The sequence below is a fragment of the Nannospalax galili genome, unplaced genomic scaffold (genome assembly GCF_000622305.1).
Source record: "Nannospalax galili isolate Female #2095 unplaced genomic scaffold, S.galili_v1.0 scaffold135, whole genome shotgun sequence".
In the NCBI taxonomy this organism is placed as follows: domain Eukaryota; kingdom Metazoa; phylum Chordata; class Mammalia; order Rodentia; family Spalacidae; genus Nannospalax; species Nannospalax galili.
Genome location: NW_008338998.1, coordinates 4,016,105 through 4,031,796, shown reverse-complemented (window position 1 = coordinate 4,031,796; position 15,692 = coordinate 4,016,105). Strand labels below are relative to the sequence as shown.

Sequence of the window (15,692 nt, the reverse complement as noted above, 5' to 3'; positions counted from 1 at the left end):
AACTCACTATGTAGACCAGGCTGGCCTGGCCATATCTGCCTGCCTCTGCCTCCTGAGTGCTGGGATTAAAGGCTGCACCACCACGCCCAACCTGAAGTAGTATCTTACCGTGTTTTTTGTTCTTCCTTTTTAAAAAAAATTTTATATCTTATTTGTTATTTTTATTTTATGTATATGAGTGTATGGCCTGCATGTACATGAGTGCACCCATGTCGTGCAATGCCAGGGAGGCCAGAAGAGGGCTTCGGATTCCCCTGGAACTGGAGTTAAGGATGATTCATAGCCACCATGTGGATGCTGGGAATCGTACCCGGGTCCTCTGCAAGAGCAGTCAGTGCTCTTAACCACTGAGCCATCTCTCCAGCCCCTGTTCTTTCTTTTTTATTGCTTGAAAATATTCTATTGTATGAATAATTGTTTACTCATTTGTTCACTTTGATCTAAATTTTGCTATTATGAACAAACTAATAACAATATTAATGTGTCTTTGTGCAGAGATTGATTTTTCATTTCTCTTAGGGAAATACCTAAAATAGAATTACTGTGTCATACAATATATATGTATACTTAATTTTATGAGACTTGCAAAGTAGTTTCTTTCTGATATGTTGGTTAATGTATTTTGCCCTGTTTTTATTGAGCTGTCATTTTAATATTGAATTGTATGCAGTCCTTATGCATTTTGCATCCAGTCTTTTTGCATTACAACATTGCCTTGCCCTTCTCTATGATTCTTACATTTTGAAACAAAAATGACCCTGCCCTGGGAGGGATACCAAGTAGTCCTAATCTTATTAGCTAAACTACCATCTAGGTCAGGCTCCTTATTGGGCCGTGGGATTAGTGGTTGGACTGAAAGTATCAACAATAGAGTTCAGCACCAGACCCACACATACATAGTAACTCTGCAGAGATAAGGAGCCTGTCTTTGAGATGACAGGAATGCCTAGAAATGTTAATTAAGAATGGAAAAAATAACAATGCTGATTGCCTGCACACAGGAAGCTATGCAGAGCCTAATGAAGAGGATGATTCCATTACAATGGTACCTATGTAAGCTTTGAAGGTGGCACTCTTGGCTTGGCATAGCTGTCCTCAAATCCAGTTCCTCCTAGCTACAGAAGAATGATATTGAACTATTGAAATGATCGTTCCAGTTCTCGAAGATTCCCATTTTGGAAGCAATAGGCTGGCTCATTTTAATCTAACGAGCTCATTTAGCACAGGAAACTTTGGGTCTGGAGATACATTACTATCTGTAGGCTCAAAAGATGGTGCAGTTGACTCTCCTGTTTTTGACTCTTTATCAAACTATCTGGACTGCATCTGAACCAGTTAGCCCATTTTCTGGCTTTGGGAATGATCCTTGGTAACTTGAAGACTGTGTAGAGAAAGTCACTCATCTACTCATCATCTGTCTCTTACATTTCCTCAGAGCCTAGAACATCCACTTGGTCAGAGAGTTAGGAGTGACCCATGCTGGCCTTCCAATATACACCACTGCTTTTCCTAATGGTGCCAGTAGTTACTCTCTTCCAGTGGAGGGTCCACCTCTCACTCACCTCCAGAATCAAGGAGAAGCATGACTGGGTGATTTGCTTTGAGGATGACGTTGTTACTAGCCTAGTTCCATTAGGCAAAGCCTGTTCTGCATGGAATACATCAACAAAATCTGTGAAAAGAGAGCACCACCATGTCTTGTTTGCCAGACAGCTGTTAACTCTTTATCTATCTATCTATCTATCTATCTATCTATCTATCTATCTATCATCTATCTATCAATCATCTATCTATCTATATCTATCATCTATTTATTTATCATCTATCTATCATCTATTTATCCATCATCTATCATCTATCATCTATCTATCTATCTATCTATCTATCTATCTATCTATCTATCTATCTATCTATCATCTCTATATCTATCTGAGCATAATGGTACCCCCATGTATTAGTTACTTTTCTGTTGCTGTGACAGAAACACCATGACCACCATGACCAAGGGAACTTATAAAAGGAAGAGTTTATTTCACTTTCAGTTCCAAAGGGTCAAGAGTGGCGAGGCATGGCGGCAGAGGTGGCTGGAGTAGGAGCAGAAGCTATGTGCTCACATCTTCAAGCAGCCACAGGAAGCAGAGAGTGACTAGAGATTGGGCAAAGCTTAAGAACTCTCTAAGCCCACCCCCAGTGACATCCTTCCTCCAGTATGGCTATACCTTCTAAGACCTCCCAAAACAGTGCCACCAACTAGGGACGAAAAAGTCCAAATACTTGGAGCCTATGGGGGACATTCTCATTCAAACCACCATATTCTACTCCCGGGCTCCCAGAGACTCATGACCATATAAAATTCAAAATGCATTTAGTCCATTTAAAAAAATTCCCATAGTCTTTGCCAGTCTCAATACTATTCAAAAGTCAACAGTCCAAAGTCTCTTCTGAGACTCAGGACAATCTCTTAACTGTAAGCCTCTGTAAAATCAAAAGACAAATTACATACTCCCAACATACAGTGGAACCAAATACACATTCCCATTCTAAAAGGGAGGAATAGAGGCATAGTGAGGAAATAATGAACCAAAACAAGACCAAAAACCAGCAGGGCAAACACCAAATCCAGTAGCATCATGTTCAACTTCTGGGATTTTACTTCCAAAGGCCTTAGATGGCTCAGCCTCTCCAGTTTTTCTATATGAAATACATATATATATATATATATGTATGTATGGTACCACTCCCTGTATGCAGTACTCCTTGACAGATGTCTCACAGCTCTGGCATCATGAACATCTTCTTGGGATCTCCAATGCCAACCAGGCTTCACCTTCACAGATTCATATAATGGCCTATCAAGGCCTCTTGGCCTGTTAGGGCCTTCTTTATGCAGAGCTGCCCCCGCTGCATGCTGCCTGGCCTCAGAAGCAGCTCTCTGAAACCACAGAGGAAGAACTGATGGTCCCTTCATTCTTGCATCTTTCATGCCTCTAAAGCTAGTACCAGGTGAACGACATTGCTAAATTTAGTTGCAAATCTGGAATGGACCCTGGCCTGTATCATCCATTTTCAAAGCTTTTTTTTTTTTTGCTGTGGTTTTCTAGGAGTAGAAAAACCCTCTAGCATTTTCCTTTCACAAGTTGGCAACTTAGCCAGATGTGGTCTTGCCCTGGAAGTACTCTCTCCATTGTTTAAGTACAAATCTCTAGGCCTCTCCTTAATCATTTTAATTTCTCTATCAAAGGGATCCTCTCCTTTAGCACATGCCTTGGCTCTAACATTTATCTTCCTAATACTCTTTTTCAATCCAAACTGTACATTCTGCATTTTTTTTCTGCCCCATTTGCTCTTTTCACTGTAGATCTACATAATATTCACCATTTCTGCATTAGGCTACCTTGAAATATCCTCTGCCAAAGAAATTAGTCCATTGCTTACAGCAGTCAACTACTTTTCTAGTCCAAACATCCAAAATCTTTCACATTCTTTCAAAAACCCACATGGTCAGGTTCTTCACAGCCAACAGCCCATTCCCTGGTACCAATTTCTGTCCTAGTTTGCTTTCAATTGCCATGACAAAATACTCTGACCAATGGCAAGTTGGGGAGGAAAAGGTTTAGTTGGCTTATATCTCCTGGGTCACAGTTCATCATTGAGGGAGCCTAAGGTAGGAACTTAGGGCAGGAACCTGGAGGCAGGGGCTGAAGCATAGGCCATGGAGGAACATAGCTTATTGGCTCCCCTGGTCCATGCTCAACCTGCTTTCTTATACAATTCAGAACAACCTGCCCAAGGGTAGCACTGCCCATAGTGAAAACACCACCCATTCAAGAAGATACCCCACAGACATGGCCACAGGCCAGTCCAATGGACACAATTCCCCAATTGAGGCGCTCTTTACCCAGGTGTGTCAAGTTAACAACTAAAGTGATCCAGCACACCCCATAAAAAGCTGCTCTGACAACACTAACCCTAAGTAGTTTCTTGTCTATTTGATTTGAAGTACTAATACTATCCCATATACTCAGACATAGCTTGTATAAGAGTTGCTGAAAGTGAAGTTCATCTTGGCTGAGTGAAGATTATAGGATGTGTGCCCTATGAACACAGTGTATAGCCTGAGATTGCGGACAGGGTTTCCCAAAGCCTGGCTACACTGAGAGTTTATGGAGGGCACCTAGCACTACAGGTGACTCAGAAACTTCCAGTCCTGCCTTCTTTACACCACCAGTTTTGTTTTGTCTTTGAGACAGAGTCTCCCTTTTGCCCCAGTTGGCTCAGAACTCAATGTGTAGACTAGGCTGGCCTCAATCTCACAGATATCTGCCTTCAAAGTACTGGGATTAAAGGCATTTGCTACCATGCCTGGCTTTTTACACTGCCAGTTTTAACAACATAGATTTGTTAATTTTTTATTTTATAACAAAGTTGTACCTAATTCTGTATGATTGCAAGTAACTTTTTTTTTCTTTTTTTTTGAAGACAGTATCTCCTTATAGCCTCAGCTGGCCTGAAACCCACTATGTAGACCAGGCTGGTCTGATCTCACAGAGATCCTCCTGCCTCTGCCTCCGAAGTGTTGGGATTAAAGGCATGCACCACCATGTCCAGTGCAATTAACTATTTAATGCATTGTGATTACTTGCTAGTAATAATAGGGCTGATGACTGTTTACTAGATCACTGGTTATAACTTGGGACAAAAACTGCTACACTGACCTTCATTGTGCCCAGACCGCTCAGGCTGCTATGATCAGGAATACAGTGGTCTTGACTGTGAATTCCTACCCATTGCCTCCCTTGGTGAATGTGGATGGGGCTGCCTGGGTTTTCTCATTTCAGGATGGGCTTTGAGATATACCTATATTGGCAGAAAATTGAAGACGTGAACATTGCGTACATTAATCTGATCAAGTCATTAATATTTAGACTATATATCAAAATATGAAACATTTTATGTTCAATCTATATTTGTGTTGCAAATTATAAATATATTTACATTTTTTAGTAATGTAGGGGAAGGGGAGGGAGATAATAATGCCCTTGGTGTAGTTCATGAAAGCAGCTGTGACAACCTCCAATCAGTTTACTTCTGTCCAAACCTATTTCCAAGCACAAGGAAAGACTTCTTTCAACTACACTTATGCATTTCACCTGTGAATGTGCATGACTCCATTTCCAATATGTTCCCAAATCTGTGCTGGAACTGAAAGGACAAAGCATTATATTGGTGGGGTTTTCTACTATTTTTTTGGAGAGTTATTTTCCCAATACAAAAGAGCTTTTTTTCTCAGCATAACAAAATTCAAATCTTAAGTATATTCAATAGTAGACAGATTTTATTTATTTTTTTGCTTTTCTTTTTTAAAAAAATTTTGAATTTTTTGTGTATTTCATACAGAACATCTCAAACCATCGTAATCATCTTTATACCCTTATCCCCACTGGCACCCTCCCATAGGCCCACAACTGGAGCCCATATACTGTCATCCCTGTGAAGGCCCACTGGGTTATCAGTGTCTTCAGCCATTCCCCAGTGTAAGTCCATCACTGAGTCTAGTCAGTCTATCTAGAGTCCCTTGTTTTAGGAAGGTCAGTTCTTCTTCATCTAGCAGCAATCAGTTGCCAACATTCCTTCAGATTAGACTGGGGTCTGCTGTTCATTTTCCCAGTTCTATGCTGGGTTATTGTCTGAGTTTGCATGGGACTTGTGTATGCTGACACCATTGCCATAGAATCATATGAGCAGGTTCCCAGGAGCTTTTAGGACTCTGTTTCTATATGGTCATGCACTTCCTCCCTGGCTCTTACAGTCTTTCACCCCCTCTTTGGAGATGGTCCCTGAGCCTTGGGTAGGTGAAGTTTAATAAAGGGGTCCTGTCCAAGGACCATCATTCAGCAGACTCTTGATCTCTACACTTTGGCTATTTGTGACCTTTTGTGTTCCTGACCCTCTGCTGCATGAGGGAGCTTCATTATTGAGAACTGAGAGATTCATTAGTGTCCTCTTCTTTATCCCTGTTCTATGTTCCATGAGCCTTAGGTATAGAGGTTGCATTGTAGATGTGTCACTTAGGCCTAGGCAATTCATAGACAATGTCCATGTGTGACCAGTTGTGGTACTTGGTAGACTTTAAAAAAAATTATTATTGTTATATGTGTATGTGTGTATTGCTTGTATGTAAGTAAGTGCACCTGTGTCATGCAATGCCCGAGGAGGTCAGAAGAGGCTGTTGGATCCTCTGGAACTGGAGTTATGGACAGTTGTTAGCTGCCATGTGGGTGCTGGGATTCGAACCTGGGTCTTCTGCAAGAACAACCAGTGTTCTTAACCACTGAGCCATCTCTCCAGCCCCGGTAGACTTTATTTTTTATTTCCACCTGAAGAGCTATATTTCATATTAAAGTTCATAAATATTGGTTTTTATTTTGATTTTTTTTCAGTATAAAAAGGTTGCGTCAATGGCATATTGTTATGTAATACTAATTGCTTGTAGAACAGCTAAATGTTAGTACTGAAACCTAATCTCTAGCTGCTGTCTATAGATACAGATGTTCACCAAGCACATATTTTGTATTTTGTTGCATCATACACTGCAACTGATAAACCAAGGAATTGACATATGTTAAGTGCATATACTGTTTCTAGAAACCACAAATTAAGAATGATGAATCATCATTATCGTTTAATATTTGCTAATTTACTACATTTTTGTTATGTATATTAGGGAAGTTACAAATCAATTTGAATAAAATTTAAAACTATATTTTATAGTGGGCATGGTGGTGCACGCCTTTAATCCCAGCACTTGGGAGGCCGAGGCAGGTGGATTTCTGTGAGTTTGAGGCCAGGCTGGTCTACATAGGGAGTTCCAGGCCAGCTTAGGCTTCAGGAAACCCTGTCTCAAAAAGACAAATAAAAAACTCAACAAAACCCCTATGTTTTATGATAACAGGCTGTTCTAGTTTGCTTTTGCTGTGACTTCCTCTTGGGGAGGAGAGGCCCCTCAGCTTACAGTATAGTCCTCCACTGAGGGAAGCAAGGGCAGGAGCTCAAGGAGGAACCTGCAGGCAGGAACTGAAGCAGAGACACTGGAGGAGTGCTGCTTACTGGCTTTGCTGCTCTGGCCTGTGATCAGCCTGCTTTATTATATAACCTAGGACCACCTGTCCAGGGGTGGCACTACCCACAGTGGTCTGGGCTCTTCCATATCAGTCAACAATCAAGAAAATGCCTCACAGACATGGCCAATGGTCAATCAATGGAAGAAGTACCTCAACTGAGGTTTCCTCTACCCAGATGTGTCAAGTTAACAACTGAAGCTATCCAGCACAAAGACCTTTAACTTAAGATGGCCAAGCACTGCCATTTATATATATATACGTATATATGTGCTGTAAAGAGAATTATATGAGTTTTATCCTTCTGATATTAAAAGTTACTTAATAGGGGCTGGAGAGATGGCTCAGTGGCTAAGAGCACTGGCTGCTCTTTCAGAGAACCCAGGTTTGGTTCCCAGTCCCCAGATGGCAACTAGTAACTGTCCTAACTCCAGGTCCAAGGGATCTGATGCCTTCTTCTGACCTTCTCAGGCATTGTGCAAAATCAGTGCACTTACATAGGCAGGCAACACACTTATACACAAATAAAATAAATACAAATTTTTAAAAGTTACTTAATAAAGACTTGTTTCCATTAACATGGAAAAAAAAAAAGAACTGGAGTGGGAGCTGGGTATGATGGCACATGCCTGTAACCTCAGCCCTTGAGAGGTGGAGGCAGGAAGATCAGGAGTTCAAGGCCACTCCCAACTGCATGAGACCCTGTCAAACAATAACAAAACCTCCAAACAAAATTTAGTGCAGTAGCCGGTCATGATGGCACAGGCCTTTAAATACCAGCACTCAGGAGGCAGAGGCAGAGGCAGGCAGATCTCTGTGAGTTCAAGGCCAGCCTGGTCTACATAGTGAGTTTCAGGCCAGCTGGGACTACAGGGAGACCCTGTCTCAAAAAGAACAACAACAACAAAAAATTTAGTGCAGTAAGGAGTGAAGGAGGAGGGTGGGTGGCAGTGAAGCAGGGTGGGGAGCTGGGTGCATTTTTTTCTCCTACCCTTGCTGCACCTATGTTCAGCATTATGGTATATGTTACTTAACCTGTCTCTCTTGTTCTTTTTTTTTTTTTTTTTTGGAACTACTTCAAGTCAGGTTTTTGTCAGCCATTCCTACAAGTCTACACATGCATTTTCTTGTGCCTCAGAGGGCAGATGTGATGGCACAAACACTATTACTTCAGGGGGCCGAGGGGCTATTTTCTTCGTTGGGTCTGGCGGAATGTACACCTGCTCCCACCGCCTAATTTCCACGTGAGCACCTTCTCCCTCAGGGCTGTGCCGCCTGGGTATCTCTTTAGATCTCTCTGAAGTTCAACCTGAGGCAAGATAGAAAGGCACGGAAATTTGGGGGGACTCGAGAAGGAAGAGGAGCCCCTCATTCGGCCATGTGTTGAAGCTTCTCACCAGCAGTGAAGGAAAAGTTACAGTACAATTAACAACTGCTCAATGCTCTCCTCCCTTCCCAGCCAGGAACCTGCAATTTTCTAGCAATCTCACCAAAGTCCAGTCACAGGGAAAGGGCATGTAACAAACCCCGGTGCAACCCTAGTGGTTGCTGGTTTTACTTTATCAGATTATAATTCCATCCGAGGCCTCTTTGGTGCCATCTCATGTATCCCTCTCATCCAAAGAGAGAGGCAAAACAAAACCAACCAACCAAACAAACAAAAAAAGCACAAAAACCGATTTCTTGGCCACCTTTAGATGCAAGCCGAGAGCCACCCAAAGGGCAGCCCTGGCTAACGCCCAGACTATGAACCGCTTGGTGGAGGAGCCCGTGCCTAGGGGCGTCTTGCTTTCCGTTGCTCTCCTCTGGGAAGCAGATACTCCCACTTGGGTGTGTCTTACTTTATTCGGCGTGCTTCTCTTTTTCTTAACCCTTGGTGCTTAAACCTATATTAAAATATCTTTAAGGCCAGAAAGATAGCTCAGTGGTTCAGAGCTTTTGCGGAAGACCCGGGTTCGATTCCCAACACCAACATCGCCTCTCACAAACCCCTCTGTTAGAACTCCGGTTCCAGGGTATCCGACTGCCCTTCTGAGCTCTAAGGGCGCTGTATGCACCTGGTGCACAGACCCTCCCCCCACACCTTTTATAAAATTTCCAACTCTGCTTCATCATAAATCAGCTATCCCTGAATTCATTTCAGCATGGAAGCCAGGCATCCCAGTTGGGGCTGAGCCGAGGTCGGGACAAGTCTGAAACTCCCCAGGCAGGGGAGGGTGGCAGTGTGGAGCTGGGTCGGTCCTCTCACTGCACGCAAACCCACCCACGCCTTGCCGGGTGGAGGGGAACGCGTGCTCCCTCTTCCCGGGCTGCGGGGACCTGGGCAGCAGTCGGGACTGTCGCGGGAGACACTGGCCTGCAGGCCAGCGTGCGGCGGAGCTGACCAGGGCAGCCCGAGGGCGGAGCGAGCAGCCCGGGAGGAAGGGGCCGAGCCGGGGAGCACCGCCCCGGAGGAAGGGGAGGTGGCCGGCTGTTTCCTGGCGCATTCCCGGCCCGCCCCGGTGACTCACTCGGGTAGGAAAGCTCTCAGGGCCCGCCCGGGACCCCCAGCCGCCGTCCGGACCCAGGTAAGTGCGGGCGCCGCTGAACTGTGCCTGCTGCGTTCCGAGCGCCGCGGGCCGGGCCCCTGCGCTGCCGCCTCCCCGACGGCGCCTCCTCCCGGGATCGCCGCCCGGGCCCTGGCGTCTCCCAGTCCCTGCACGCCGGTTCCCGGCTCCCTCCCCCGCACCACGTTCCAGAATCCTCGGGCCACGGGCGAGTCCCTGGGCCGTGCGCGCCCTGCATTCGCGAGGCCAGGCCCCTAATCCCGGACCCCCGCCCCGACTCACCCTTGGACCCCTGCAGGTCCGATCCCCAATCTCGCGCTTCCTGCACGAGGTAAAGCTCCCAGGGGGAAGCGACAACACTGGCATTTTCCTTTTTTTTTTTTTTTTTTTTTTTTAATTGAAAAGTAAGGAGCAACCGGATTGTTAATCGCGCACCCAAGTGGGGGAAACGTCTCAGAGTCCGTCTCTGCTTTGTGCCCTCTTCAGATTTCTCAGATTCTTGGAGAGAGGAATTTAGGGCTTTGTTAAGGAAACAGGATTGTTCTGGGATGTTCTGCGACGCACATCTATACCAAATTGTTTATTTTAACGCTGAAATGCGTGTGCTTAATTTGCAACATATTGTGGGTGTGAGAAAAAGGAGAAGAGATTTGCATTGGGGTTTTGGGACAGAGGGAAGCATAGTCGATGTTGGTTCTACTCTTAAGTCTAAACGGTATAAATAGATTCTTTATTAAATCTGCTCCTCTTGGGCTCCTGAGAGTTTGGTGTATTTTCCAATAAAAGGCACTTGCCGTGTGCCACATCGGACAGTGCTTTGCTGCACGGTCAGCCCAATGGTGTCTCTTGCTTGTCTTACAACAGATTGCTTAGATGGTTGTGTCTGAAGAGCAGTGATACCCAGGTACTCTTGTAGGAACTGTATCTTAGAGTACTGTGCTTATCAACTTGGGGATTTTGCTACTAAGTGCTGGCCAAGTTGGTCAGCTGGAAGTTGCAGTGACTCACAGCAAGTGAGCCTCATCAATTTGCCATTCCATAGTTCTGATGGATAATAGTGGTTTTCAATATAAAGCCTAGATCTACAGGCACAGAATGTGAAAGAGCTCTAACCCCTTTTAAAAATAAATGTAAACCACTGCAGTTGTGCATTTTAAGAACTTAGTAAGAATGTTGTGGGAGTCTCTGTTGCTCTTTTCCCATAACAGCATCTTCACTGTGAGAGGCAAAATGCTACAGTTGGTGAACATGTTTCTTATGTCAGTACATGTTTGTGTGCTGGTAAGTCCCTAAAAGAAAATAGAATTCCAAAGGGTTTGTGTGTGTGCTTGTTTCTTTTGTTTTAATTTCTATTTTAATTGTGTATATGTGTGTGTCTGAGTTTGTGCACTTGAGTACAATACCTGCAGAGGTCAAGAGAGTGTGGGATGCCCTGGAGCTGGAGTTAGGGGTGATTGTGAGCTGCCAGATGTGGGTGCTGGGTACCGAACTCAGGTCCTCTTGCAAGAGCAGTGTATAGTATATACCCTTAACCTCTGAGTCATCACTCCAGCCCCTAAGTTTTATTTAAAAAAATTTTTTTAAGGATATGTATGTATGGTATGCTTCCTTATGTATATGTGTGTTCTTTATTATTTTTTATTTTATGTGTGTATGTGCACCCATGTTGTGCAATACCCACAGAGGTCAGAAGAGGATGTTGGATTCCCCTGAAATTGAAGATACAGATGGTTGTTAGCCGCCATGTTGGTGCTGGGAATCGGACCTGGGTCCTCTGCAAGAGCAGCCAGTGCTCTTAACCAATGAGCTGTCTCTCCAGCCCCACACGTGTGTTCTTGTGTATAGGTGCACTTGTGTGTGCAGGTGTGGGAGCATGTGTACATGTGGCCAAAGGCTGATGCCAAGTCTTCCTTGATTGCTCTCCATCTTATTCTTTGAGGCAGGGGCTCTCTCTTTTTCTTTCTTGATTTATTTACCTTATATATGTGTATGAGTGTATTGAGTGCATGTGTATAAGTGCACCCATGTCATGCAATGCCCACGGAGGTAAGAAGAGGGTATCAGATCCCCTGGAACTGGAGTTACAGTTGTTAGCTCCCGTGTGGGTGCTGGGAATCAGACCTGGGTCCTCTGCAGAAGCAGCCAATGCTCTTAACCACTGAGTCATCTCTCCAACCCCAAGGCAGGGTCTCTTAGGTGAACCCAGAGCTTGCTGATTGAGATACACTAGCTAGCCAGCTTGCTCTGAGGATCCCCTGTCTCCATCTTGCAAGCATTGTTACAACATGAGGGACTGCCATACCCACCGACATATTTGTGGGTTCTGGGGCTCTGAGCTCCAGTTCTCACACTTACATGGCAGGCATTTATCCACTGAGCCATCACCCCAGCCCCTTATATATAGTAAAATTTATGCTTTGGTGTGTGACTGCCATTGCAGTCAAGAAGCCAAATCAGTCACCTCCAAAATTTCACTCACTGTGCCCTTTGTAGTCAATTTCTTCTTCTCCTCAACTCCTGGCAACCACTGATCTGTTTGATTGTTCATAGTACTATTTTGCTTCTTCTAGAAAGTCGTATATAATCTTTGAGTCTGCATTTGAGATGGTAGTATGCTATCAATAAGAAGTAGGAGGGAGGTTTGCAGGGGAGCTTTGCCACATTCAAGGATTTCCAATATAACTTTTGCCAACTGAATGTCCTTAAGTGAAAATGTATGCTAATGTGTGTAATACTATCTTACTGTATTACAAAAAATCCTACTCAGATTTGTAAGAAGCAAAGGCGAGGCTTGAAAAGTGTAGCCTTGGGCTGGTAAGGTGGCTCAGTGGGTACAAACACTTGGCAGCCTGAGTTACGTCCTTGGAAGCCATGGTGAAAGGTGAGAACCAACTTGTCAAAGTTGTCCTCTGACCTCCACAAGCATACCACTGTTCTTGCTCATATTCACACACACCTTACACAAATAATAAATAATTTTTAAAAAGAAAAAAATGTAGTTCTAGGATACAACCTGGAAGAAAGACTAAAATAGTGTTCCTTCCCGCTCTCTCTCACTTGATCTTTTTTTTTTAATTATTTATTATTTATTTATTTATTTTTATTTATTTTATGTGTCTCTGTGTTTGCCTGGGTTAGTTTATGTGTGCTGCATGTGTGCAGAAGCTCTCAGAGGCCAGAAGAGGATATTCGATCCTGTAACTGGAGCCACTGTGTGGGTGCTAGGAACTGAACCTAGGGTCTCTGCAAGAGCTTTGAATTGCTGAGCCATCTCTCCAGCTCCTTGTTTACTTTTTGAGGCAGGGATCACTGTGTGGTTCCTGAACTTATGGTATTTTGACATCAGCCTCTTTTTTGGGGAGAGGGTGAGATAGGGTGTCATGAAGCCCAGGTAGGCCTTGAACCCCTGATCATCCTGCCTCTACCTTCTGAGTCCTGGGATTGCAGGTGTGCACCACCACGCCTGGTCTCTACCTCAGCCTCTTGAGTGCTTAGTTTACAGGAATGAGCCACAACCTATCCTAAAATGGTATTTTTGTTTTATATTGTTTTGAGACAAGGCTCCCTGTAGTTCCAGAAGGCCTAGAACTCACTATACAGACCTGCCTCTGTCTCCTGAGTGCTGGGACTAAAGCTATGTGTCACTACACCCAGCTGAAATCATTCTTTTTAAATGTTTTATTATTTTTATTTTATGTATATGAGTGTTATGCCTGCATGTAGGTAAGTGCACCCATGTTGTGCAGTGCCCACGGAGGACAGAAGAGGCCATCGGATCCCCTGGAACTAGAGTTACACAGTTGTTAGCTGCCATGTGGATGCTGGGATTCAAACCCGGGTCTTCTGCAAGAACAGTGTTCTTAACCACTGAGCTATCTCTCCAGCCCCCTGAAATAATATTTTTAAGTGATGAGGAAATTTACAAAGTCCAACTCATTAAGACTTTTAAACAGTATTAGAGGAGCCACATATACACTGAAAGTGGCAGTCCACTGCTACTGCAGCCTCTTATTTGAACAGGACTTTTTGTAACATGGATTATGTTTCTTTTGCTATACATCGTCTCTTAATGATGCTCAGTTGGGTAAAGATCTTGAAAATCTTTAAATGTTGGTATATACAGATTGCACTCATTCTTTTTATTGATTGTATAGTACAGTCATGTGTTGTTGAATTCAGCATTGCATTCTAAGAAATATGTGTCTAGGCAGTTATGTCACTGCATCATAATGGACTTATACAAACTAAAATGAGCATGGACATTAATAAATGATATAAGGTTAGGAGGCCATGGTCCCTGGCTGAAATGTCATGCAGCATATTCTGTAGTGTGGATGTATTTAAGCAGTCTTTTGTTAATGACATCATTTTTTAACATTTTCTCCTCTCCAGTCACACCTGTGTACATCCTTGTACACACATTCAAATTTATCATTCTGGAGGCAAATTTAGCTCACTTTCTTATTGCTTCATCTGTTCCAGGCATCATTTTAAGCCAGGGTCACTTTTCCTGTAAAGGTGCTTATCATGAATAATTAAGGATTTGTGGGCCTCTGGTATCTGTGCAGCATAGTTTGTACTGAGTGGGTACACCTGTGTGCCAGTAAAAATTATTGACGTAAAGAAATGATGTCCAGTGGTTTGCTGGCTCCTGTTCTCAGTAGTTTGCTTACTGGTTATTCTTACGATCCTCATACGTAGATGCAGTTAGTATTTATACTTTATGGAGGAAGATGAAGTAGGAATCCAGGGTTATATGCAAAACCAGACTTTGAACCATCACATTCTTGTGCTTTTGTTTAAAAATTAGAACGAAGGTATGAAATACTGTCCCCAAAATGTTAGACCCTCAGGCAGCTATGGAATGTCACTGCAAGGCACCTCTGTGACTCCTAGGGTATCATCCCAGCCCTTGTCATTGGGTGTCTGTATCAGGGCTGTTGATCTGCTTCACATGCAGCAGCTGCTAGAGAAGTGACTTAGGGTTCTCTGGAGGAAAAGAACCAAGAGAGGGGGCTGGAGAGATGGCTCAGCAGTTAAGAGCACTGACTGCTCTTGCAGGGCCCAGGTTCAATTCCCAACACCCACATGGTAGCTAACAACCATCCATAACTCCAGTTCCAGAGATCCAGAGCCTTTTTCGGACCTCCTCGAGCATTGCACAACAAGGATGCACTTAGACACACGTAGGCAGTACAGTCACATACATAAAATAAAAATAATAAATAAAATAAAATTTAAAAAAAGAACGAAGAGAGGATATATGCACGCTATAGAAGGGGATTTATTAGATTGGCTTATGCAGTAAGGGCCAGATAGCCTGACAAGGGCCATCTGCATGCAGGAGAGGCAGACAGCCCTGTAGCTGCCTAGCCACAAAGCTGGGTGCCTCAGCAGTTCCAGTCTGGCACTGAAGAGTCACTGGTATTCAGCCTACATTGAAAGACCAAAGGAGCCAGAAGTGTGAGGTACTCACCGAGAAAAGTGTAAGCAGACAGGAACCCTGGCTTTCACTTGGGTAGTTCATTAGGTCAAGGTGGGTCACTGCAAGGCTGCCACTTTGGCTTCTGCTCATGCCTGCACAGCATTGAAGCAAGTGGGCATGCTGCTTTTCCTTCTTACAGCTCCTTTTCATTTCCTTTTAGTAATGTGGAGCTAATTAGCTAATTGTTGTAAAGATCAAATGAGATACTATAAAATAGTGTATGGGGACAGTGACTGCTTTTGTGGATCAGAGTCCAGAGGGCATTTGCTGAGATTTGCAGGTTCTTGTGTCCCGTATGTTCCTGATCCAATTCTCTTTTCTGGGACACAGTTTATTAAGAAAGAACATGGGACAGGGAGCTGTGAAAAGCTAGGCGGTCCAACGGCCCCAGCCACAGCATAGTGAGGCTTTGTGGGCCATTTGCATAGCATCTGCCCCCTCAGCGATCTCAAAGGCTTTCTTTCCAGTGCCCTGTTTGTTACGTGTAGCCCTGGTGGCAAGGAGTTTCCAGTCTTTCTGCCACTCGGCCAACTGGCATCTTCT

At 44.0% G+C, this 15,692-nt stretch overlaps 1 protein-coding gene and 1 pseudogene across 3 annotated transcripts in view; both read left to right on the top strand.

The window, feature by feature from the left end:
* The first annotated feature begins 751 nt into the window (after window positions 1-751).
* On the top strand, window positions 752-1,730 carry LOC103734611 (annotated as a pseudogene).
* Window positions 1,731-9,542: 7,812 nt separating this feature from the next.
* The window catches only part of Cyfip1 (cytoplasmic FMR1 interacting protein 1), a 114,188-nt gene continuing 108,038 nt past the window's right edge, over window positions 9,543-15,692 (top strand). For 2 of the 3 annotated variants that reach the window (XM_008833648.3, XM_029563808.1), the window contains exon 1: window positions 9,543-9,685. The gene's annotated coding sequence lies outside the window, so the exon portion shown is untranslated. The remainder of the gene's footprint in view (window positions 9,686-15,692) is intronic. The other variant, XM_029563806.1, reaches the window with a different exon arrangement.